Source organism: Sturnus vulgaris, chromosome 6, assembly GCF_052056855.1.
Source record: "Sturnus vulgaris isolate bStuVul1 chromosome 6, bStuVul1.hap1, whole genome shotgun sequence".
Lineage (NCBI taxonomy): Eukaryota > Metazoa > Chordata > Aves > Passeriformes > Sturnidae > Sturnus > Sturnus vulgaris.
The window spans coordinates 22943806-22969120 of NC_142248.1; positions in this window are offsets into that span (position 1 = coordinate 22943806).

Here is a 25315-nt window from a genome sequence, read left to right on the forward strand (position 1 = left end):
AACTGCCTTAAGCTATTGTGACAAAAATGAAAAGCAGAAGCGTGATTTTCCTAGCAGCATTCAGCAGTACCACCCTTGAGTCAGAAAGGAAACCAAACAGCACAAACAGAGGCTAGAACATTCAGAGCTAAACAAAAGTGAACATTGCAAACCTACTTCTTCTTGAAGAAATGTTACACGTGAAAATGAACAAAAAAAGCAACCCATTACAGGTTGCAGCTGATTGGCATGCTTGGGGAAAACACTATCCATCTACAGGACGGCAGTCCTAGACCAGTCTCATGGATATTACTCAGTTTTTATTGCTAAGCTTGGTGAAAGGACTTTGTAAAGTCACAGATATGATTGTTCACAATTTACAGCTTAGGAAATTTAGGAATAAGGAAGGTGAGGCAATTAGCCCAAGGTAAATGAATGACCAGAGTTGTGAAGAGACCTTCATTATCCCCACTCTTGTTCTAGTCACTCATCAGCACAGCCTTCAGTCCTAAAGGAAGAAGGTATTTTTGGGGGAGCAGCCTAGACCTCCATCATACAGCTGGAGAATACAGAACATGGGTGAGCACCTTATTTCTGTTGTGGCACTCTTCCTTCCACCAAAAATGTCCTACAACCCCTGATTCCTGTCAAGGCAAATCTCCTTGCTACAAGACAAAGTCCTAAGGCTACTTGCTGAGGACTCTGCCTACCTCTCCAGATCTGGTTCTCAGCACAAACAGAGTATTTCCTTTTCCCACAGGCCTGCCTGGGGAAGAGTCTGTCTGGAACAGAGCCAAACCATGGAAATCATGAGGAAAATGTAGACTACATCTCTAAATGTATTACTTAAGAGTGACCTCATTTCTCTGTATCAAATGTTCTTATCTCTTTATGGAGAACTATCAGATTATGGAGTGGCCAAAAAAAAAAATTAAAAATCTATTCTAAGAAAATGAACACTTTTCTTAATGAAGTCCCCACAGGCACAAGTCTTAGTGTTTTAGAAGTTTATCTGTACTGCACAGCATACTCAACAGTAAATAGGCAAGTAATAAGTTCTAATAATAGCTCCTGCTATAAATTCGTCTTCTGCAATTTTGTAGCACTGTGTGAAGGCAGTAAATAGTCTATGACACATGAATACTGAGGATTCACTGCACACCTGTGCTGGACTGAGAACTCTGGTTTTTAATTTGGCTGCAGTGTTTTTCTGCCACATTTTACCTCCCTCCAAGATAAAACATGGAAAAGAAATGGTAAGAATTCTTTCAGATGTCACAGAAAAAAACAGACACTAAAATGCCTTGTGTGTGTGCTTCCTCTGAATGGATAATCATCAAAACTATGCTGCTTTCTAGACCAAAACAGTCTTCTACCTGTAGGCCAGAATTGGGGATCACTCGGACTCTGCTGGCATGTAAATACAGAAGCCAAATGAATGCCCACCTTAAGAGACCCTCGCAGGGCAGGGTGGCATTCTCCTGTCCCAGTGCTATTTCCATAACTCCAAGTTCCCATAACTATAAATTTTCTTCCTTTAAGATACAAGATTTCTTTAGTTTCCTGGACTCAAAACCAAAGAAAATATTGGAAAGCTTTGAAAACTGAGGGCATATGCTGTCTATCAAACAGAACTTGGGACTGGTGCACATCCACGACAGCTATAAACAGCTGCTTCCTAGACAGAATGCTTTGCTTCAACAGTTTTTTCTCAGCATGAACTTCAGCCACAACCTCAATGTTCTGCTTTTCAGTAAATTCACACAAGAATAGGATTGTGGTTTAGACATTCCTACCAGTTTCAGAGGCATTCAGTAAAACTGACCAGGCAGTCAATTCTGTAGACCAGAGGGACTGGCATATCCCAGCTCTCAGTTCTAGAGTTACATGGTGAGCTGGGGTCATCACTTTCTCAGATTCCTAGCATGCCATGACAGACACTCAGCTCTTTCACAATTCCCTTTGATACACACAAAGCACAGCAAACCAGAAGGCTCTAAACCAAATGCCTCCTGCTTAATTCTTTATGAGGAAAACTTTTGGCCCACATATCCACAGTGTCCTTTCAGAGCTCTGCACCTTCCATTCCAGCCCCCCTTGGGATGCACAGTGTTGAGCCTAGAAGTAACAAGGTGCAGATGGCAGCCCAGTGTCCTTAGCCATGTGGCAGCCCATGCTATTGCTTTTCTTCAGCTTATTAGCAAGGCAGGGAGGGCGAGGAGGTGACAAAAGGCCAGGTATTGCTCTGTGCAGACTGTGAGCCAGAAGTGAATCCAGCTGTGTTCCTCTGATGTCACCATGGCTGGGTCGTGCCCAGGGACTCCAGGTAGAAGCTGTGGTGGGGACAGCAGGAGGCTAGCCTTCCAACACTGACCTGGTCAGTGAAACAGAGAAACCTGCAAAGCTGTTAAGAGTGGGGATTCTTATTTTCTGATTTCCTTTTTCCATTAAGTTTGACATTTTTGAGAGCAAGCTTGCTCACAATCTATTAATCTGTGGCTGAGGGCCAAGGAAGGAAAACACTTCAGTGAGAACTGAACACTTAAAAGCTTTGTCTGCAGTACAGCATGCTAAGATAATTCTAGTGAATTTTGAGAAACAGTGGCAGATCAGGCCTGTGTGACACAAATATGTTCATACAGTGTTTTCAGAAGAGGAAAGGGTGACATTTTAATGCCTATTCTCTTCATTTCATTTACATTCAAGAGTCATATCATCTCGGGAAAAGCGTGCACTAATTGATATTTGCCACCAGCTGAGCAAAATGGTCATAATCAACCTACAGTGCAACACTTGCAACAGACTAAGAACATCTAACTGGACCTTTGGAAGGAGCTGAATTTTGAATTTTAAACATATGAAGATGAGATGACAGATTCAGAGGATAAAAATGAGAAGTGCCACAATTTTTATCTGATTATCTACAGCAGCTAGAAGAGATTTGCATTTGAGAACCAGTTCATACCTGATTATTTGAGATATAATGCTAAAAAATGAAAGAAATGAAAAAAAAATCTATAATTAAGTAAAACTACTACTTATCTTCAAAAGTATGCAGTACAACTATCAATTTGATATCTAATCCTTAGGGTTCATTTTCACATGTTACTCAGGAAAGCAATATTTTGTTTCAACAATGGAATAAAGCAAAACATTGAGCTGCAATTTATGGAAAGTTCCAAGATCTGAATTTGAGCATTACGTCTTGGATGTACCCCTTAAAACAAATAAACTAAAGGAAACTAAAGCCACATGTGGTAGAACTTAAACAGGCACCTGAAATCTCAAAATGAACAAGTGTTAAATTAATACTTCCTCTGGAAGTTTTGGGAGCAGCTTTTTCTGTCATGTGTCTCTCACATGCAAGAAGAAACTTTGAAAAATATTTCCTGTCAAATAGAAAGTGTTCAGGACCAGATGGAGGGAATCTTTGCACAAAATTTTCACTGTTAAGGCTTTGACCATACCCATAGGCAGTAATCAAATACAAATTGCTATTAAAAGAACTCATCAGTGTGGGAACTGTAGAGCAAAATGAAGGCCAAAAAGTTACTTTACTGGTAAAGATTATAATCCCCCTTCAATGCCAGTCCCTTAATAATAGTTGGTACAGCTTTGAATCACAGTGCCTTAACCCTTTAGCTTAAGCTGTAATTGCTCATTCTCGCTGGAAGCCATGCATGTGGTGGTGAGGAAGGACTGAGGGAGTCCTTTTAGCCAGGGTGTAGAAGGCTTCATCTGCTGCTCAGTGAATCATGATTATATATGGTCAGATAATTATGAGTGGTTTGTCTAACAGAACAAGAAATAGAGGGCTTTTAAGCATTTAACTACTGCAAGCCATATGCAGAGATAACAATTTCAAACCTATAGGCAATCTGACTTCAGACTTTTCTGACTTTTTTATTTTATATCATTTTGTGTACCCAGACTCGGTAAGCTGAAGAAGAAAGAAACATGATGTAGGGTTGTATAGGTGTAGCAATTCGAAGATTCAGAATGCTGCAGTAGGCAGAAAGTATACACACATTCTGAATTTCTCTGACACTTGTAATTTGAAGTAACATTTTGCACAAATATTATTTTTAGCAGCATGTAGGGAGACTGGGTGAAGCCTCAAAGGGGAACCAACAGCTGCAGTGACTGCTCATCAGCTATAGACTAGATCATTTTCAGGATGTGAAGAGTACACTGTGTCTGCACTCTTCAAAGCAGAGTGAACTGACCTACTGGACCACAATCCTCCCGTGGATTGCCTCCATGCATGTTTGTCTGGGCTGATAAAAACGCTGCCTCCATCTCCCTGCTGGCCCTTGAGCAGCACCCACTGCCAGGCTCCCAGCCCAGCCTGCTGCATACAAAGCAGGCAACAGGAGCTGTGATCAGGACAGGCATGGGAGAAGGAAAAGGGCAGAAAGGAAGGCAAAAGGAGGGGAGAAGCAAAGCAAACCTGATTGAAAAGGACCAGCTCTACTCTGCTGGGACAGGGGAAGGAGGGACACCCAGGTCTGAAGACAGGAAGAGGTTTTTGGCAGTATAAGCAGCATCTGCAGCAATAGCTGCAAGTATTTCATGGATTGGATTTCACAGAGACATGACACTGAGTCACTGAAAAAGATAACTACAATAAATGTGCTTAGATGGAGGGCTTTGTCATTAAAAGCGATAGGAATCAACAAAGGTCTTGCTTGCTTTTTTCTTTAATTGAAAAGTTTCTCACTTTGCTGTAATTCTCAACAGGTTTTCATTGTGTTCATAGAACAATTAGAGGCTCCCTCCTCTGGCTCTGTTTAATACCTATGTTTATAGGTACTAATATGGGAATTTTCCCATCAAAATCTTTGCAGAAGAAGGACAAAAGAAAAAAGACTGCTTTACAGTATTAAGTAGGGACTTGAAATCCTGCAGAAATTGTATTTCTATGTGAAATTATTCATTTCTATTCTTTCTGTGTCAAATCAACGACTACATTTTCAGCACCTAATTGAATGTCACAGTTTTAACTCAAAGCCAAGCAAGATAAAGTGTATCAAGGAGAGGAAGCAAAAGAACTCTCATTCTCTTCACTTTTTTCTTGAAAGATCAAAAACTGTAATAAGATAGGCCTGAATTTCATGAAATTCGGGATCCTTATAAGCTGCGAAAATAATTTTGTTTGAACTATATGGCTCTTATGTTCAGTTTTAAAATAACATATTTCTAAGTCCCTTATAACATTAAATACAGGCTTCTGTAATTGGAGCTTCTGTCTCACTAATACCTCCATGACATTGTATCCAAATCCTGATTATATTTCATTTAAATTGTTAATAGATTTTACCAGAGATCAGAGTCTTTGTACGGGAGTTTCTGAACTTAGATGAGTTTTAGCACTATTTCACTCTGAGTTCAGGAAACTACAGCAAATTCTGATGGCTAAACTACATAAATTACATTTATAGGACTGAACTGACCAAATTTTACTTTATATTTCAAGTATACAGTATCTGTCTGAATGTTATGTTAAAATAAGCACGCCCAGATGGTCACACAAGCAGGCTCAATGTCCCTCACAGCCTTGAGGGCATAATAAACCTGACTGTCCCTGCCCAGCTCCTGGAGCTCCTCACACCCCAGTCATGGCTCAGAACCCCACGTCAGCCCCTTTTTGACTGAATTTTTTGACTGTTATTGATGTAAATGTAAAACTGCCTTTTTGCAAAAAGAAAGCCTTTGTGATAATTTATGCACCAAACCAACATGTGTGTATATGTGTATCTATCTCAAAACTGCATTTAAACACATTATTCAAGAAATCTTCCCTCAGTCATTCCTGAGCATTCATTTGGGTAAGGATTGATTCCTTTTCCTCCTGTGTCTTTACAGGTCCCTCTGGACTGTGCCAAGGGCTGACATGTTCTAACCCCAGCTGGCAAATACAGCTGCTCCCCCAGTGGGATGGGAGAAAGAGAATTGGAAGGGTTAAAGTGAAAAAACTCATGGGCTGTGATAAAAACAGTTTAATAATGAAATAAAATAAAAAATAATAATTCAAGTTGCCAGAAAAAAAGAAAATAACACGGAGAGAGAAAACCCGAGACAGACAAGTGATGCAAATGGAAACAACTGCTCAGCACCAACCAAGGTGTGCCCAGTCCCTGGGCAGTGGTCTCCAGACAAGCTTCCCCCCACAGTCCTATTGCCAAGCACGATGCCATATGGAATATGGAATATCCCTGGGGTCAGCTGAGGTCAGCTGTCCCAACTGCATCCCTTTCCAACCTTTTGTCCATCCCCACCCTTCTCACTGCTGGGTGGTGTGAGAGGCAGAAAAGGCCTTGACTCTGTGTAAGCACTGTTCAGCTGTAAGAAAAACAGCATTCAACTACCAACACTGGCTCCAGCACAAATCCCAAGCACAGCCCCACACTGGATACTGTGAAGATTAACTCTACCTCAACCAAAACCAGCGTTTGTTCTTAGGTAATAGATGTAAAACAAGGAAATTAACTCAAAATTAACTCAGTGTTAATTACGAAGCTTGGATAGGGGTGCAAATAAGATGACTGGAACTGAGCAGAAAATTTTCTTATCTTCCATTCTTTTAAATGGAAAAAATGCCATTTCATAAAGTCTTCAAAGTCCCAAATTAAAGCATGATGGATTGAGACTAGGTAAAAGCTTTTGTTCCCAAACTGATCAGGTAGCCTTATGACTTTTTTCCTTCTGTTCTCTCCATCTCAAACAATGACTAGTCTGCCAAGCTTGCTTTAGCTCTGGTTTAAGAAACTATCATGCCCTTATTTTTTCTCCTTTTCTTAGTTGGTTTTGCATTAAAAATCAGGATACAATTACCTTGAAAATTATTTGAATATAAAGTGAACCAGCAAAAATCTACCAAGGAAGTTGACTAATTTTTTTCCCTGTTTATAGGTTTGTGCCTTGTGCCACAATTGATGCTAGGCAAAGAACACAACCCCCCACTCACCAACCTCCCCAAAAAAATCTTGTTTATTACATTTTCCTCCTCCCTACCCCCTCATTAAAATGCATTAAAATTAGGAATTGAACTTATTCTAAGAAAAAGTACTGAGACATTACCTGTTAGTTACCCTTCATCTCCAGGCTTGTAATTTTGCTGTAATCTCCCCTTTAGCCAGTTATCTTCTAATTTATAATCTAATATTATATTAGTCTCTAGTTTCTGACAATGATTTCTCTCTTCTGCCACATCATGATGTATTTTTAACAATGTCCATGTAGATTGAATCAGTTGCCTCTCCTTGGTCTTAATAATTACTTACTTTCATGTTTAGTCTTGGTTGTTCTACTTTTAGTAAACCTGTGCAGCATTTCTTTCCACTTCCTTCCATGTCTTTAATTATTCTTTCCATCAAAGTTTGCTCTGAAAAGTTGTGTACAAGTGTAGTCAGACTAATGATCCTCTATTCTGTTTCTTCCCCTTTGCTGTCCTCTGGCTCTATGACCTCTTGGAAGATTTGACAATCAATTTTATGGACGTGCAACTTCAGAAGCTATTTCTATTGGAGGCTTGGAAGCAACCCCGATTTTTACAGGCTGGAATGTATGAAGGCCTTCAGCCTCTTTCTGCTCTAACACAGTACTTGTGGTTCCTATTTTTGTTCTGTTTAGCCATCCTTCCTGTGCATCCTTACTCTGTATTTCCAATATACATGAGTTAACGGATATAAAAGCACTTGGGTTCTGGTCTAAACTGTAGTTATCTTTAATCTCTTATCCTACTCCACCACAATTTCAGTTCCCATATGTACTTTATTTTTATTTATATTATTGAGCATTTCATTGCTACATTTTGGAATGCCTCTGCACGGTCTAATTTCATTTGACTGCCAATAAAATTGCTAGCAGAATTATTCCCATAAGGTTTTGACATCAGTAATTTTCAGATTTTACCTCTTAAAATACCTTTCAAAAGAAAGAACATGGCACCAAAACAGCACTTGTTTGTTTCTGGTCAAAAAGATACAACATCACATCACCGAGTTTTATTTTTTTGGATGCTGTGTTACAAGTGGTAATATGTTGAGTGTTTCCCTTCCCTTCCATGAACTTTTGGAGGATTCTTTGCATTAGCTCATAGGTATTTTCAGAGTGAAATGTATATGGTGCACAAATGTGTTTGCAGCATTAAAATTTGCTGTTGTCTCAGGACATAAAAGTTCCAATACAGAGGAAGATTGGTGAAAAAAAGTTGAAGTACCTTAAAAACCTGAGTGATACATAGGAGATGAAAACATCATTTGCACCAAGCACAAGGTTACACATGTGGGTCATGCATTCCTGCTATAAATATATCTATTGGAACAACCAAACAGGGAGAAAACCTGAGATGGATGGAGGCTCCTGAACAATGATGAACTACCAGTATAATTCAGATGTGAAAGAGTTAGATTGTAGATAAGGATTCTATTAGGCAAAATTTTTGGAGATATGCAAAATACTTTTAAAATTACTTACAAAGCACTACTGAGATCTAGCTGATCCATTCCATGTCTGAAGAACATGAACTCCAGATAGAGTAGGTGCTATATATCAGTTTCACCATGCCCTTATCATTCAAGCTGTTCAAAGAACATCAAGTTGTAGCAGTACTGCAGGACCTTAAAGCATGCTTCATGTCTTTGTCTTGTAAGCTCTTCCCCTGCATGTCCCAGTTCCACACGAGGACAAGGCTGCATTAGGCCTTGCTTCCTTCTTTTTCCCTTATGTCCCAGTTTCCATGGGAAGAAGGAAGACATGCTGCAACTGGTTCCTCAGTTTGAACAGAGAAGGGAAATACACAGCAGGTACCCCATGGAGCAGCATACATTTTGCCTAAGAGAAATTACTTTTTTTTGCCCAACAGCTTGATGACTGAGAGGTACACTGTCTATAAAACAGGCAGCAGGGAGAAAAAAGAAAAAACAAAGGAAAAGAAGCCATGAAAAAAAGAAAATATTAGCACAAAAACAAGCTGAATCAACTAGCAATAAATTTCAAAACAACACATATCTTATATCCTCTGAGATAGAGGATCATCCTTCTAGCCTTGAAAGCAGGAAGGCTCCAGCACAGCCTTTCAGCAGGAATGAAAAACTACAAAGAAAAGCTAGATTCAAACAGAACTCAATCAGCTGTTGGAAGAGTTTACATGGCCTGGTTGAGTGGGTACAGCATTTCCAGGGATTCAGAAGTTGCCTCCAGAGCAACATTCCTAACTGTAAGGTTAGTATGGGTCTAATTTCATCACACTATATATTCTTTTTAAACAGAGCTGAACTTCCAGAAGTAGGCAAACCACAGGCAGGATGTTTTCTTGTTTTCTACAGTTCTTGATCTGCAGTGTTGTAGAAGAAATCCTTGAGGTGCAAGTGAATTCCTTCTATCTCTAATGCACAGAAACTAGTTCCCATGAAATAACAGACACCATTCTCTTGATCCTAAATAATGTACAGCTTCTGCAGAGTGTGATACTATAGAGGGAAGATAGAAACACTGAAAGGTGTCTGGAAAAGAGTCAAGGAGTTTCTCATTTCATATTGCCACCTTCGACTTTTAGTAATTTTTAAAATTTTGTTCTTGTTTCTCCTTTTACAACATCTCCAAAGCAATCAAAGAACACAATAACAGTGCTCAGGAGTCCTTTCAGAGACTATACTGAATTTTGTCAGCTGCAGATTTTGTAGTAAGAGACAGGAAGCCTAGAAAGGTAAAATATGGAGCAGGACTGAAGATTTCTGACCCTGCTGCCAGAAAGCAGCAGACTTTTAATAATTCAATGAAGGCTACAATTTCATGTGTGGATCATGTTCCATTTTCTTTGAAGAGAATCCCCATAGAGTGTCAAGGGCTTTTTCCACTGTGAGAAATACGAAAGGCAGACAGCATAACCAAACTTCAAAATAACTCTTTTACTATTCATCTTTGAAGAAGCTGTAAGTTTCTGTAAGCTTTAGCCTTACCAGCTTCCCAGGAAACTCCATACTGTGTAAGAGGCTGTTATTGAAATTTGTAATCATTCTCAAATATATTGGATGGGCAAGATAATGACAAAATAACAAGTATATTGTTAGCATACCACACATCCCAGCATTATCAATTACATGCTCTTTTAGAGAAAGAATAAACTGAAAGTAGTGTTAAAATTGTCCATTTACAAATTAAAATTTATCAAGCACATAGTGAAGGAGACCATAACAGCCTGCAACAGTATGTCAAATGTTTTCTAAGATAACTGAAAGCTGGCCTAGTGCTAATTAGCTGTAAATGATTCTGCCCTGTGGCAGCTGGACAGCTCTTTGTATGTCAGGAACTCTCCTAAAATTGCCAAAGGAGGAGGAAGAACAGTACTTTTCAGCTTTATTCAACAGTCAAGCAAGATGTAGTTTCTCAGGGTATGATTTCTGTATGATAAGATGCTTCAATGTTGATTCCCATGCAAATAGTCATGATAAACTTCCATACAGATTGCCCATGGTCAGATAAAACAAGGAAAACCCTGAGTATTTTAGGCTGAGATTATCTCACTTTAAAAAGGGTTTTTTCCTGCAGGAAAATTGAAGCCTAAGATGCTTATTTATTGCAGGAAAGCAAACTGCAATAGATCAGATACAATAATAGACAGGTTAACAAGAGCTAATATCATACGACCACCTACTGCATCAGTATTAAAATTCCTCAGTTGAGATACTTTTTTTTATCACTTTTATTTACAGAGTTAATACTCATAATTGTTCAACTAGAGTGAACTGAACATTTTCCTTGAAAAAGGAATAAATATTACCTATTTGCATGGCTTGAAAAGTTACTTGTGAATTTTAAAAGTCCAAAGTTTGCAGACTCCTGTAGCTTACAGCACAGCACAGATAAATTTAGAAGGATTTTCAGTGGCTGACCAGTTGCAAATTTCATTATAAAGATTCAAGTACGGACATTACCCATTCAGGCTGTCCTTGTCTGTGACTAAAGAAAGATCTTGTCTTGTGCTAGAAAGAGAACTGTATTTCCCTTAGCACAAAATCTTGAAGTATGTTAGACAACTACCTTATTTATTGACTCTATTTATTGCATTGATGGATTGTATACTAACACAATAAACAGTGTCTTGAGGGAATGAAAAGTATTTCTACTTTCACTAGGGCTCTAACTTTCTTTTTCTGGAAACATTTTCTTTCTAGGGTCCTCAAGGTGAAAGCATACACCATTTGGTTCCTTGCTATAATAAAGTAAATACTCTCTTTTCTAATCATATTGACCTTGTGATCTACCACTGCTGGAATTTATATTCCTGCAAAATTTGAGAAGCTATAATTTTTCTCTCTAGGAAAACAGATATCTTTCTGAGCTCTACCTGATTCAGAGCTAGCTTAAAATTAATAGAGAGTTTTCTTGGTATCAGATTCCATATCCAGAATGAAAAAGGGGAAATTAATAAAATGTCAGGGATTGAGATTATATTCCAGAAATTATATTGAACGTCAAGCTTCTGATGAATTCACATAAGCAGCCTTAAAACCAGGTTGAATATTCCTCGTTTAAGTTCATTGCCAGCTTTATATCTTGTTTAGGAGCAGAAGAAGTTACTGGGAGAAGACAAGACACCAGTGTAGAAGGACAGACTATTGAGTCAGGTGAGAGAAAAAAGCCTAAGGCAGAACAGCTTAACAAGAAAATCATCACTCTGAAAAGGTTAGTGTTACAAGAAGAAAATAAACCAGCTATGAAGTCAGATAGAGCTGTGCTCCAGCATGCACCCAGCAAGTCTCAGGACCCCAGGGTCATCTGTTCAGTCTTCCCACAGGCAGTCTTCCCATCTGTTTTCCCATGCCACTCTTACACCCCTTCCTGTCAGCCTTTGTGCAGAAGGAGATGAACATGGATCAGATTTAACCTCTCATTCACTGGGGAGTAGGTCTTACTGTGTCCTGCACAGGGGCTGGAAGACACTTAACAAGGTGTTGAAAACATGAGGCCATTTAAGTAAACATCAGATACTGGATGATCAAGATTCATTAATTTTCCATGAAGACTGGAGTACAGTGAGCCAGCTTAGCAACCAGGGGCTTTAATGCCTTTAAGGCCTGGTAGTCAGTCATTAGTATCTGTAATAATGGGTCATCAGTGTCAATATGAATTTCCTGTACAGGAGCCTCCAAGATTGCTGCAAGGCATTTCATTCATAGAACAAAGAAACGAAACAATGGTGGGAGCTCATTACTTCAGAGGTTTTCTAAACTCTTTGGATTGTCTAAAATAAATATTCAAAAGAAATCATAGATGCAGTTTGATCAGCACTAAAGTTGCAGAAAAGTCCATCAAGGATCCCTCAGAGGCATGAGGAAGAGCAGTATTACCTTTACATCCAGACTCATAGAAAACACACTTGTTCCTGTTTCAGAGCCTAATCTTATTTTTTCTGAAGTCTGGAACGGTTGGTGGCAGACAAATCCCTATTATTGCCTGTAGGCATTCCTTAAAATATATCAATTATCCTATCCAGTTGCATTTCAGATGAATTATTCTCTTGTTACCAAGGCAACCAAATATGTCTAACAAGAAATAGCCATATTTTTTGTTCATGCATACCTGGGTTGCCAGAGCAACCTTAGAAAATTGATCACCTGAACACCATGAGTGCAGTCTCAAGGGACCATGGTCCTTGTCAGCTGTGGGATGGCCCCTGTTGAGCCAGGAGCATCACCTCCCATCCCAGTCTGCCACTGGTGTAGCATTGGAAAGACCCAAGAGCTTTAGAGACCATCACACTTCTCAAACCACACGGGAGGAAGTAGAAGGCAACACTCATAGGAAAAGCAGAGCACCTTCAAACGTCTGCAGTTAGAAAGCAAAGCTTGTTAGCAAACTAAGAAATCTCTGTATTTAAATGTATTTCAGCCATAATTCCTGCAAGGAGTAAAAGATGGTTTATCCTGGTTAAAACTTGCAGACAAGTTATGTTCATTACCAGCTCAACTGCATACATTGCTCACAGGCCATCAGCAGAAATTTTCTTTGGATAGGCAAGACTTCAAAGCAAAGTGGAAAGACCAATCTACAAGCAGACTTAACACCAAAATACTTTCAATGCTCTTGGTATCAACTTGTGTGTAGACTAACCCTATGTGACAAGAGAAAGAAATGAGGAAAATTATTTTAAAAGCTTCTTGAAATAATTTTTATTCCTGAAGTCAGGAAAAAAAAAAGACGGTAAAATAGTGACCTGAATGGTGATCTGCAGTCAGTATATTTACTATTAACATCACTTGCCTATCTGTACTGTAATACTTCCTTTGTTGGATTTTTATGTTTATTCAGGAAGAAATTCAATAAATAATAAAACCCTTTCTGTGGCAGTACACTACAACATAGTGTGAAACACATAAATGAAGGAACACTATTGAGAAGTCCAAGTTAGAACACAGTTGCATAGTTTTACATACACAACAGAAAGAGTACAATATATAATGTCTGGTCATTCCACATTTTAAAGAGGTTTCTGTTTTCCAAAACAGCACAGCTTAGAAACAAGATCAGCAGGGAATAAAGGTGAGAAGCAGATTGTTTTCTGCTTGACACGGGCAGAAAGGTACTGCTCTAAACTCTCGCTTGAGAGGGAGTTTAGAAAGTCATGCCAAAGAGTGGCATGATTATTATTGCTTCTCACCTCCAGTTTCAGATATGCTGTTGAGCTGTGTCAGGTGCCAAAGTACGTCCCAACCATACAGCCACTGACTATCTCTCAGATAAAGACAGGAAAAAATGTATTAAAAGATGTATCCTAATTTAAACAGAAATCTATGGTATGTTATTAAATATGTTGTGGAGTGTGTAGTCCAGGCTACAATTCAGTCCAGCTATGGGAGCATTAGGAGCAGGTACTCTGACAGCCTACTGCCTAAATCACACGTGAGATGGGAGGGGAGGATGGACAGGGAATCTTGTCCTATTCCCATTCCCACGTGCTTCTAGCCAAGCTGCAATGTGGAAACTGATATAACTATGCTGTAAACCAGTGGGCCCTCACACATCCTGAATAAATAGAGGACCCTTACTGTTTATAAACCAAAAAAAGTAATAGAGAAGTAAGAATTACAGGATAGAAATGGGAGAGTCCAGGAAAAGGTTAAGATTTGAGTTTAAGATGGGCCAACAGCCTAATATTAATTACTAGAGGAGTAAAAGTAATGATCAGCTTCTCCCTACAGCAAAGTGTTAAATTACACTACATATAGTTATCAGTAGGAGAGTCTATCTGACTTGCAATCCAGGAAAAGCATAACAGTAACTTTATATGCCTTGTGCAACGTGAAGGTTAAAACACCACCTCTATTCAGACCGGGGTAAAGGACAAAGAAATACAGTTACAAAGCATAAGGAGAAATGCAATACAGTGTCATGGGAAAGCAGCAAGAACCTCAGGTACTTCACAAGTTTCTAAATAAAAAATGTCCCTCTTTCTTGCAGCAACTTCCAAGGTTTATCTTTCCCTCCCCCCTTCCATGGGAAAAAACCAACCACAGCTGACAGCCTTTTGCAGAAACGAAGTATTTTGATGTCTTTTTCACCCAGAGAAAAAACACAGAGGAATAAATTTTCTTAGGAGACTGACCTGTACAGTTGCTAAACCAACTTCATGTCTCAGCAGCTCATTACCAAAAAATGGTACCATGGCAGGCCAGCGACTTCATAACTTGAGCATAAAGCACATCTTTATTAAAACCAATGTATTCCTGAAGAATATGCTGCATTTAACAAAATAGCACACTGCTTTGCAATTATCCTGATAAGGTCTACCTGGTCCTGTAACAAATCACAGGAAGACTCTTCAAGAGCATCAGCTGAAGCCAGCATCAGTAAAGTAAATAGCTAGAAGTGTTGTATTTTGCTGTCACTGTGAATTTAGCTAGGCACTAGAAGGTTTCTTAAAAGATTCCCACCTGCCAGAGGAAAACAATTCTGAAAGGTGACCCCTGAATATGTACATTTTCCACATCACTAATGTCTACTAGGAATTGATTTGTTTGTAACTGTTAAAGCCCCTCCACTAAAGACAGAAATTGATCTTTGCTGCAGTCACCTCTAGAAACCTACCATCTGCTACAGGCTGTCACTTTGAGCAGTATTTGTAATTCTTCTGAAGGAAAGTGTTAAAGATGCTCTTTGACTTGGAAACACATCTATGGTGCAACTGGGACAGCAAATTGACTTTGATCCTCTTGCTGTGGTAGCAACATCTGTGGCAGTCACACAAACACCAGGTATAAATCACACTCCTGTTCACAACCAGGAACAGCTTCTCAAGAGGATGCTTAGTCCATACTCTTTCCTCTCCTCCAGAATAATCAATCCATTTCTCTACAGAACTCTAAAAGTGTAAAACCTCCAGTGACAGGGACTGCACAGAATCCATTCTAATACTTGACTATACATAGCTTGAAAAACATCTTTAATATCTAGCATAAGACCCCCTTGCTGTGTTTCAGCCACACTGCTGCAGCAGGTAGGGACATGTGCAGGTCCTTCTCCTCCACACCCACACCATGTTGGATCTACCTTAAGGCTGTTACTCATTTCTCTAGATTAGATAGACTCAATTCTTCCAAGATTTTCACACAAATCATGGTTATTAAATCTCTGAAAGTTCTTGCTGTCCTTCCTTAGTCCCTGTTGGCCATCCTCCACAAGTGTCATTTGTTCAGGGACAGACCCTGCTTGCAAAATCTTTTGGTATCATCTACTGTTCATGAATGCTTTCTTCTTATCTACTTCCCCATTTAGAATTTTCAGGGTTTAAAAATGAGCCAACTGAGCCTGGAGGCCACCAGGAGATCTGATTATGCCTTTTTTATGTTAGCTGATACATTCCACAGTTAAATAAGAATCATTTCAATTAATGAGATTCTCATTCACTGTAGTAAGCATAAGGGTTTTGGTCTACAACAGGTCTCTTGGAAGGCAGTTGTACATTATGGTAGCAGGAAGTGCCACTATTTCATTTGCAATTAGGCAACAACAAAATCAATTCCAACAATAACCTTCTGTACACATCCTATACTACTCAGGAATCTTACAACATTAAACCCATACACATAGATTTATCTCTATGTGTGCAAGGAATTGTTTTTAAGATAATAATGATAATAACGGGGCTACTTAGGAGGTCACAATGCTTCTTTTTAGATTTCTCTCTTCTCAAAAGTGTAGCTTTTCTGTAACCACAAATTGCACAGAAATCAGCACATCTTATCTGTAAGATAGAGAAGTTATTTCCCCAGATGTAAATATTAAACTATACATAAAGCTGCCGGGAAAGATCTAATGCAGTTGTTTAATGTGTGAGGAACAGGAGGCAGCAACACAGAGGGAACTGTGCAAATGAAAGGGGTCCAGTTGCATTTGCTTCCTACAGCACACACTAGACAAGTGAGCACAGCATGTTTCATTAGAAACAATGCAATCTCCTTTTCAGCTAGCTGGCATTTTGGCAAGGCTGCTGATAGATCAGAAACCCAGAGTACAATTTGTTTGCCATGCTGTAGCCTACTTTTGTTTAATCAGACAGCCACTGTTGAATGTGACCCTGCTGTCAACAACGAACCTCCAGACCCACATTCACACGTCAGAGCAAGTGTGGGGTGTGTGTGTGTGTGTGTGTGTACGTGAGCTCTCGCTCATGCTGGGATTAAAAATGTAAGCACCTACTATTTCCAGTCTGAATGGCAGCCAAAACCTTTTTTGTTCAAATTGGCACAGGGAAGTCTTCTCGTGCCCATTCCATCGTATTAGCAGCACTCCATAAAATGGCAAAGAAGGATGGATAATTTTGAAACTGTGACTGGAATGTGATGGCTTGTCTTGCAGCATTGAAGTAAAGGCAAAACATGCCTTGGTGCAGGGTACATTCGGAGCATAATTGCAAGCTCTTCTTGCAAGGAAACCAGCACTAAAAAGTCTCTCAATGCTTTTAATTAAGGGCATTACTCAGCTCCTCCAAAATAAATTGAATCAGACCCCTCCAAACCTGCCTCTCAGTAAGGTCCAAAGATTTCACCACTGCTCTGGTAGGAGCATAAATGAGTCTACCACTGGGCATTTGGACATTCAGTTTCCATCTCCCAACAATATTCTCAGTTTTAGGCTGAAAATAAACACTTGCAAATATGAAAAAGGTGGCATGGAAATACTGCCTCAGTGATCAATTCAGATACTTCTTTGTTCCCTTCATCTTTCAGATGCCAAGTCTGTATTCTGTGATCTTCCCTGTTAACTGAGTTGACAGCACCTTCCACTTGGAGACACTCACACCACAGTAAAGCAAGAGCTGCAGACAGGAGAGGAGGCACTGACTGACACAGGACAAAACAGAAGCTCAGAAGACACCATTAGACAACACAGCAATATTGCTAGCTTTTTGGAGAGAAAGAATCTCTCTGTTGAATTCTAAAAAAGGCAACACTTCTCCACAGAAAACGGGAGGGGGCCGGGGGGGGGCTAACCAGACCTTTGGGAAACTGTCCTTTTGTTTGAAAGAACATTTGACCATCTTTACTCAGTTCTTGAATATCTCAAGGAATTTCAGCTGCAGACTATCATCCATCCATCCATCCATCCATCCATCCATCCAATAATTTCTCTAAAAAGACCACATAATAATGCCTCCACCCCCTCCCACCTCCTTTTTTGCCCTTAGAAAGCCCGGCAGAACTGTTTGAATGCAGAATGTAATATCAAAAGTACTTCATAAAATTTTGACATGCCTTATAAATATGCATACATTTAAATGTGCTCTGGGCAAAATACTCATACTTAAGAAACCAGCTTAAATATCACAAAAATAAAATAGTATCTTTATAGCAGAAACACATTATGCATAACTAGAAACTGAAAAGACTGTTGAAGACAGTTTATTCCTAGATGTTGTTCTGTTTCTTTATTCCACTAACATATTAGAAAATTAATTGAGTAATATAAAGTACCAAAAGAGACCTTAACTAATACCATGTTTGAGAGAACATGTCTTTGTTGCCAGAGATTTCTTAGATTGCAGTTCATACATTTTGTAAATGTTTGTGCCTCACTTGCAGGAATTTGTACCCTTCGAATTTCAGTTTCTGCATGTTCAACCACTTCCCAAAGCTGCTAAGAAAGTAAATTATGAGATTTGGGATTATGATATGTGAGTGTGTGGGGTGGGAGATTGGGAGAAAAATATGGAAGGAGCCAAAAAGCAAAACTTTTTTGAAAGGAAGGGACCCATAAATGTATTAAAACATTGCTGTTTCCTCTTAATTATAGTAAAAAATATGACTGGAATCAAAATGCCCAGAGAGGTGAGGACATCCAATCTTACTAATTACATAGGCCAGTAATGGGTTGCAGAAACCTCTGCAGGTTTTCATTAGCCCAAGCAAACCAAGCAAGGATACTGCCCAATGCAGCTGAACCCTCCAAATTTACTATTTAAAATATTAAATGCATAAAGATCCAGAACAAAAGCTATGGGTTTCCAGCCAGTTACTACCAAGTCCCAATAATTCTACTGATTTTTTTTTCACACACTCAAGATATAATCCCTTTTAATTTAGTCATGTTCTGCCTGGAGTAATAGATACTATTTTCTGCCTCTATAAATTGCCCTTGAACTTCAACTGAGTAGCACATTCTGCTTCCCCTCCTGATTAGGACTGTTTAGAATTGCTGTGTCCTGTTAAGCAGCTGGCCCATTTCCCCTCATAGCAAGCAAATTGTTCTCTTTCCAATACTTTTTATTTTTAGAAACAAGAGGCTTTGGATTAAAAAAAATAAATCTTGCATATCACAAGACATTACCCTTGCTTTCAAGGTTTATTATTTTTTAATCCTTGTGGTAAAGCTGACTCACCTTGCCACTATCTCTGCCTCTCCCTTTCACACTAGGCTTTTCTTAAAAATAGCTCTAACCTCATAGGGATTAGATTAGAAAACAGTCAAAGGTGGGTCTGTCAACTGTATCTTAAAGTCAAGTGTGTTTGGCTGTTACTTGTTAAAACTCAACATATGATTCCAATCAATTTTTATCTAGGACTGAATCAGAAAATTGTGTTTTAAATCTGAAGGTTACATAAGGCCCTGGTACTTAACTTTGTAGGAGATCAGACTCAACACAAAATTTGCAGAAAGCTTGAGGTCTGTGTACTATTCCTAAGGAATCTGTGCAACAGATAAGTAAAAAACCATTCTTTTTATTTTAAGCTGAAATGTGCACTGCTACTTGAGACCAGCAAAGCTGGAAGAGACCACCAATGTGACTGTGGCTGCAGCTCATCATGGGGGAATCACTGCCATGTGGCAAGATCTACAAAAGTAGTACCAACCAGTACCAACTCCTCCCTAAAGGTTACACTTCTATGGTATGCTCTCAGACAGTTTTTTCAGTTTTCCTTCCATTAACTTTGGAGCAAAAACAGCCTTGGAGGGAAAAAGACAGAAATAAAAAGGCAAAGCATTAACATGAGAAAAATGAAGTACAGTTGCTCCCAGCCATTTCAGCTGATTGGAAGCAAGGAATCACTAATAAGAGGTGCAGTGTAAAGCAGGCTGTGCATATGTTAGCAGGAGTTCTGATGTGCATTTTGCATCTTGTATTATATATTTGAGTCCAGGAATGGAGGCAGAGCTGGGCAGTCTTAGCACTCTGCAGAGCATGTATTAAAAGGGTCCCAAAAGTAATTAGATAAATTGAATGAAATCCAACTTGACAAGTAGGGGTCATCCTATTCTATGAAGGCTCAAGATGGAGACCAAGGGGGCAAATAACAAGTGATTGAAGGGCACAGCTAATTAAAGTGCCTGCTATATTAATATTTATGTTAAAGTTTCCTGTAGCTCTGGTCTTGACCTGGCAGCTGGGTATACAATGTGTGTCCTTAATTTTAATAATTTTCAACATTATTTCTCATATGGTTATGAAAGTACTTTAGACAGGTTGTTATGCCTGTCTCTTCCATGCTCGGACTAAAATGTCTGAGAAGTGTAAAAATTGATGAAAAAAGTTAGGTAACAGGTTCAAAAATAAGTCACTCTGATTCAGTCAGCAATAAAAAATAAAGGTAGGAAACACTGCCAGTTATGAGTACTTTCTGTTCAAAGCTGTCAAAAAATGCTCTTCCATCTTCATGATACCTTATCTTTACTTTATGGGTAGGGAAACTGAGGAACAGCTGTGAAGGCTCACTGTGAGATGCATTCACTAAGCATTTGAGAATCACTGCAGCCTGGAATTCCTAAACATCAGTACTCTGGAGGTGTAGAGCACTTCAGCTGAAGGCAAGTGAAGCTGGAGATGCTTGGTGTTTATGTACAGACAACCACTTTGTACAAGGTTACTTCATCTGTAATGACCAAGACATTATCTTTCAGGGAATAAACTTTCACACACACACACCACACAAAATAAGTCAGCTAATTTAAGTCACTTCAGTCTTTTCTTTGTGGAATGGAAAAGAGAGAGAATATCAAAGTTCTGCTTGTTCTACAACCCAACTGCTGTTAGCAAGGCTGTAGACATCTCTGGCTGGACAGTTAAGCATCAAAATATTCACAGCTAGCACGAACTTTGACTTAAACAATTTGTCTCTGTTAGGACAGATTTAGGAATTGTGTCCTGGTCTTCTTTGCCTTGCCCTGATTTGTTTCTAATGTTGAGGCTTTGCAGCACAAAGGGATGGGGGAGGATGACATTTCCAAGCCTCACGTGAGAAGCATGGCACAATACAGATCCTATTTAAAATTATGTATATGAAGGGATAAATAAAGATTTTCCAAGCTGGATTCTTTCAGTGCCGATTTTCAATAACCCTTTTAATTACATTGTTGTACTTCTATTTTAGATAACAAGAGTGTATCTGGTACTTTATGTACAGTCTGCAGAAGTAGGTGCAACCACAGGCTTTCTGGCACCTTGCCTCTGTGTCTGAGAGAGTTCTAAAGCTTGGGTAGCCATGCCAGCACACACCATTGTTTGTACCTGCTGCAATTCAGTTGTTACAGCAGCAGTTGTAGCAATTTAGCAAGTAGAACACCCATTTTACTGTCTGCTTTATTACTAAGACAGATAAAATTTGTACAAGTAGTGCTCAGGGAACCAGCATATAGCAGTACATCTGAACTTAAAATGAGTATTATCTAGCTGAACTCATTAGCATTTACAGGAGTGGCTGAACAGATTTGTTTCCCCCATCCGTTGTGTAGCTCCCTACACAACAACCATTTGTTCTGAATCTCTATCAGCAACTTACCAGAAGAAAACAGATAAAACAGCAGCACTGACTGGATGAACAGCTCATGGCAACAGTACTAACACCCCTACAGAACACACAAGAATATGTAAGATTTATCTACTATCTACCTTCCAACAGTGAGCTCAGCAGATTTGATGCTTCATGGAAGACAACTCTTCCCAGGCATTGTAAAGAGAGCACAGGAAAATGACTTTTCAGTCTGAGACCCAAACTGGGACTTTAGCATCCCTAACTCCTGCCTCAGGTGCTACTCATCTCCTGCATATCTCAGTTTTAAACTTCTTCTTGAGCACCTCAAACATATTGCCTGCAGGATCACAGAACAGACATCTGTGTCCACTCCTTGCTTGGGATGCTGTTCTCATTCTGCAAAGCACAGTCCTTCTACAGACACACACAGGACTCCAGCAGGCAGTGCCACAGCACAAGGATATCTTCACTTACAAATATATCTGCATCTAGAAGCAGCACTTACAGGGTAAACTTGAGAAATTTTCCCTCATGATCAGCATTCCAGCAAGAAGGAGGCTCATTTCTAGACAACTAGAAATCTAGAGCCAAGGAAGGGTGCCAAACAAGTCGAGTTAAGCATAAGCTATGGAGGCACTCAGGTGAGTCCAGAAACAAATAAGAAGGATTTGAGTGCTGATTAACACATTTCACATATCTAGATACTGAGTAATATTCTGTGTAAATATTATTGGACCTTCATGTGCTTCCCAGCTGCAATGCAGGCCAAAGTTCCAGCTTTCCAGACCACTTGGGGTGGTTTTCCTCAAGCTAGAATTCAAAACTCTTGCACATAAATGCATTGGGAAGAAAGTGTTTCTGCTTGTCAGTACACTAGTATTTGGAATTCTACGGGTAACTTTTAAAAAGAAATCTTTTTCAAAAGGTGTTCTTATACTGACTCCTAGTAGCGCATCCTCACATAATTTTGGATTATTTTTCTGTCCTAAGCCAGAAATGCACAGCCATTACAATCTCATTAATGAGACATACCTTTTTAGCCATATTCCAATATGTGAACTTTGTTGCTGTTTGGCACCTGAGAAAAATGGCATCTCAGCAATTTCATGCAACTTGCAGCAAAAGCCCTTCGTTGTGGAAGTCCTTGAGAAAGCTGGTAGTTCCCAGTGACTGCAGAAATAGACCTGTACCCACACAAAAACCTGTACTTACACACAACCATGCCAGCAAGCATTCAAGCAAATGATTCAGCAAACAAAGCTCAGTTCTGCATGAATTAATAGCAAAGTCAGATTCAGTTTCCAAAACCTCTCCCACATCCAAGCATGGCTCCAGCCCATTTACAGTCCTGTCTTCCAGCATATTTCTCTGTAAATAAATAAATAACCATAGCAAGCTCCAGGACTGATCCCTACATCACAGAGGCAATAAAAAGACACCCCAGTCTTGACTTGGCTTCTCCCTCTGCATGTGTGTGGAGGCAGCCACACAGCTCCCTTCTCACCATCTCCTCTTTCCTGCTCTCCAGTTCTTTAGACCAATGAAACCATGTTACAATATTAAAAGTAGGGCATTACACATGTAAAATCAAGTATAGTAGTTTGATTTTAGATAAGAACTAATGAGTTTTGACAAAGATTACCCTCGAGTGAGAGCCCCATGCACAAAGTACTTTAGGAAAAAAAAAAACAGAACTGCAAAATAAACAGCCACTCCCTTTGCTCTAATAGACTTTTTTTTTTAAGCAAAGTATTCTAGTCTTTTTCCCAATATTTAATTTAATTTCCTTCTCATACATTAAAATATCTTGACTTGGCTGTCTGATGAGCTTCAGATGCTTGTCTTCTAGCTCCTCCTAAATGCCTGGTTTTGGCTTGAGCTCCTGCAGAAAAACACACAAGGAATATGTATGTTGGATCCCTTCAGGAGCTCAGCACACTTTCAAGACTCTGCAGAATATGCAAAATAACACTGCTACAGATATCATCATCAAGCCACTGGCCTAACACCACTGCTTAAGCACACTGTCTTCCCCTCCTGAAGAGTCCAAAAGGAATTGCAGGGGATGTTAAAGCAAGCAGTTAATTCCTTGATGGAAAAAACTTTTCAGAAGTGCTGAGCCAAAATTAAGAGAGGTCTCTAACTTTTCCCACTAAAAGATTTCCTTGTCTTGTTTTTCTTTCTCTTGGGCATTCTAAAATAACAAGCTGAAAACTTAAAGACCAGTTCTGATGCTTTCATTTGTGATAAAAATCATTTAAGCATCTACATATATCTAAAACAACAAAGCTGTCACCACTTGCTTCACATCTGGTGAGTATTAATAATGCTTTCCACAGACTGCTTTTTAGAAAACAATTTCTTGGTTATATAAAGAGTAAAGATTTAAATCTGTTGTGGAAGGGAACAAATAGGATTCTTTAACCTTTAAAGAATCCAATCATCTGCTCAAGTACTTGAAGCTAAATAATCCTGGCTATCAAACAACCCAATTAAAACCAACCAGCAAGAAAGTCAATATGTTGTATACCAAGGAAAAGAAACTAAACACATCAGTAAGGAATGCACATGGTGTTGAAACTGGGAACAGAATGTGCAGGGATTGATCATTTTAAGATATTAAGTGCTAGGGCTTAGAAACTGCCTGTATAAGAACATGTCACAGTGTTGAAGATTCAGAGACCTGCATATCACAGCGTGAAGGTGGGGCTGGAACAGAGGGGAAGGGACCTGCCTCTAAACACAAACAAGTCAGACTTGTTTGACACATGACTATATTTGAATGTCAGCTTAATTTGACGTTTTCTAGTTCCTTCACACAAGTAAAAAATTGCACTTCCACATCTTCTGCCCTTTTCATCATTCCTGGTCGATTGCCAAGGCCAATGGTTTGAAAGACAACAGGGAGAATAATAGTGGGATATGACTGGAGCTACAAACTTCCTGATGGATGCTTCTGCATCTCTGCTGCTCATCTAATTGTAGGAGAGAAAGGGAAAACCAGGTTTTTCAATGTTTTAGGTTTTGAAAATTAGGAGGCCTTGGTTTCAAGTATTTGTCAAAAGTTCTGCCTCCTCACTGTGATGTTTCTTTCCTGCTAAAATATTATAAATAAATAAATAAATAAATACACCTGAGTTTTGAGTGGCTGATAGCAAACAGTAAACAACCAGCCCATGTAAGACCTGCCTGCAATCCTAAGAGACAAAGTGTTGAGATGAAGATCATATGAGAATTTGGCCTTACTTCTCTCCCCTGCTAAATACAAAAAGGTATCATGTCAAATCCTTACCAATTCATTAATTAGTTCACTTAAGTATCACACTTAACAAGCAATATTTCCTCTTTAGACCTTCATTTCTTTAAAACTGACTATTTAATTCAGTGAAAAAACTAATAAGGTATTGGATTATATCATCAGTGCCAGATGTAGTCCAACTCACAAAATCTCTTGGAACAAATCAAATCCTCTTTTTATTGCCCATCTGATTCATGCTGATCTCAAGGGTTCATGTTTCCATTCATGTTTTCATTCTGAATTTAACATAACAGCACTGTGCTTGCTGTTACATAAATTAACAGGACATTTAGGATCTCCAGTGAAATCCCAAATTATGCAGTGCTGCAGCAGGTAAAATTTTTAACAACTGAACATTGAACATTTGTGAAGAAGCTACAAGAGCAATCCCCTGGAAGAAGGGATTTGAATTTCCACCTTCATGTAGCTGTGGCCTCCCAGCTGAAGCCACGTTCAGGTTTTGGAGCCAGACTGATCAAAGAGAGCTCCTCTCCCCCCGTCCGTGCAGAACTTGCCCTCTGCACAGCTGACGTGCCTTTAGTAGCATCTCACAGTGATTTACAGCCATGCTGTAGGAGGAAAGAGTCAGTCAAACCTGTGCTGCAGCTCAGCAAAATTGCTTGAAGCTGAATAAACTGGTGCATTCATGCCAAAAAGAGAACAAAATCTCTTTGCAGGCAAAACCACAATGCTTAGACAGAAATACAAATATAAATATGCTTTGAAGATCCTCCCCCAACCAGAGTGAAGCATTCACTGTGGAAGAGTTATTGCCTGTAAGTAGAATTAT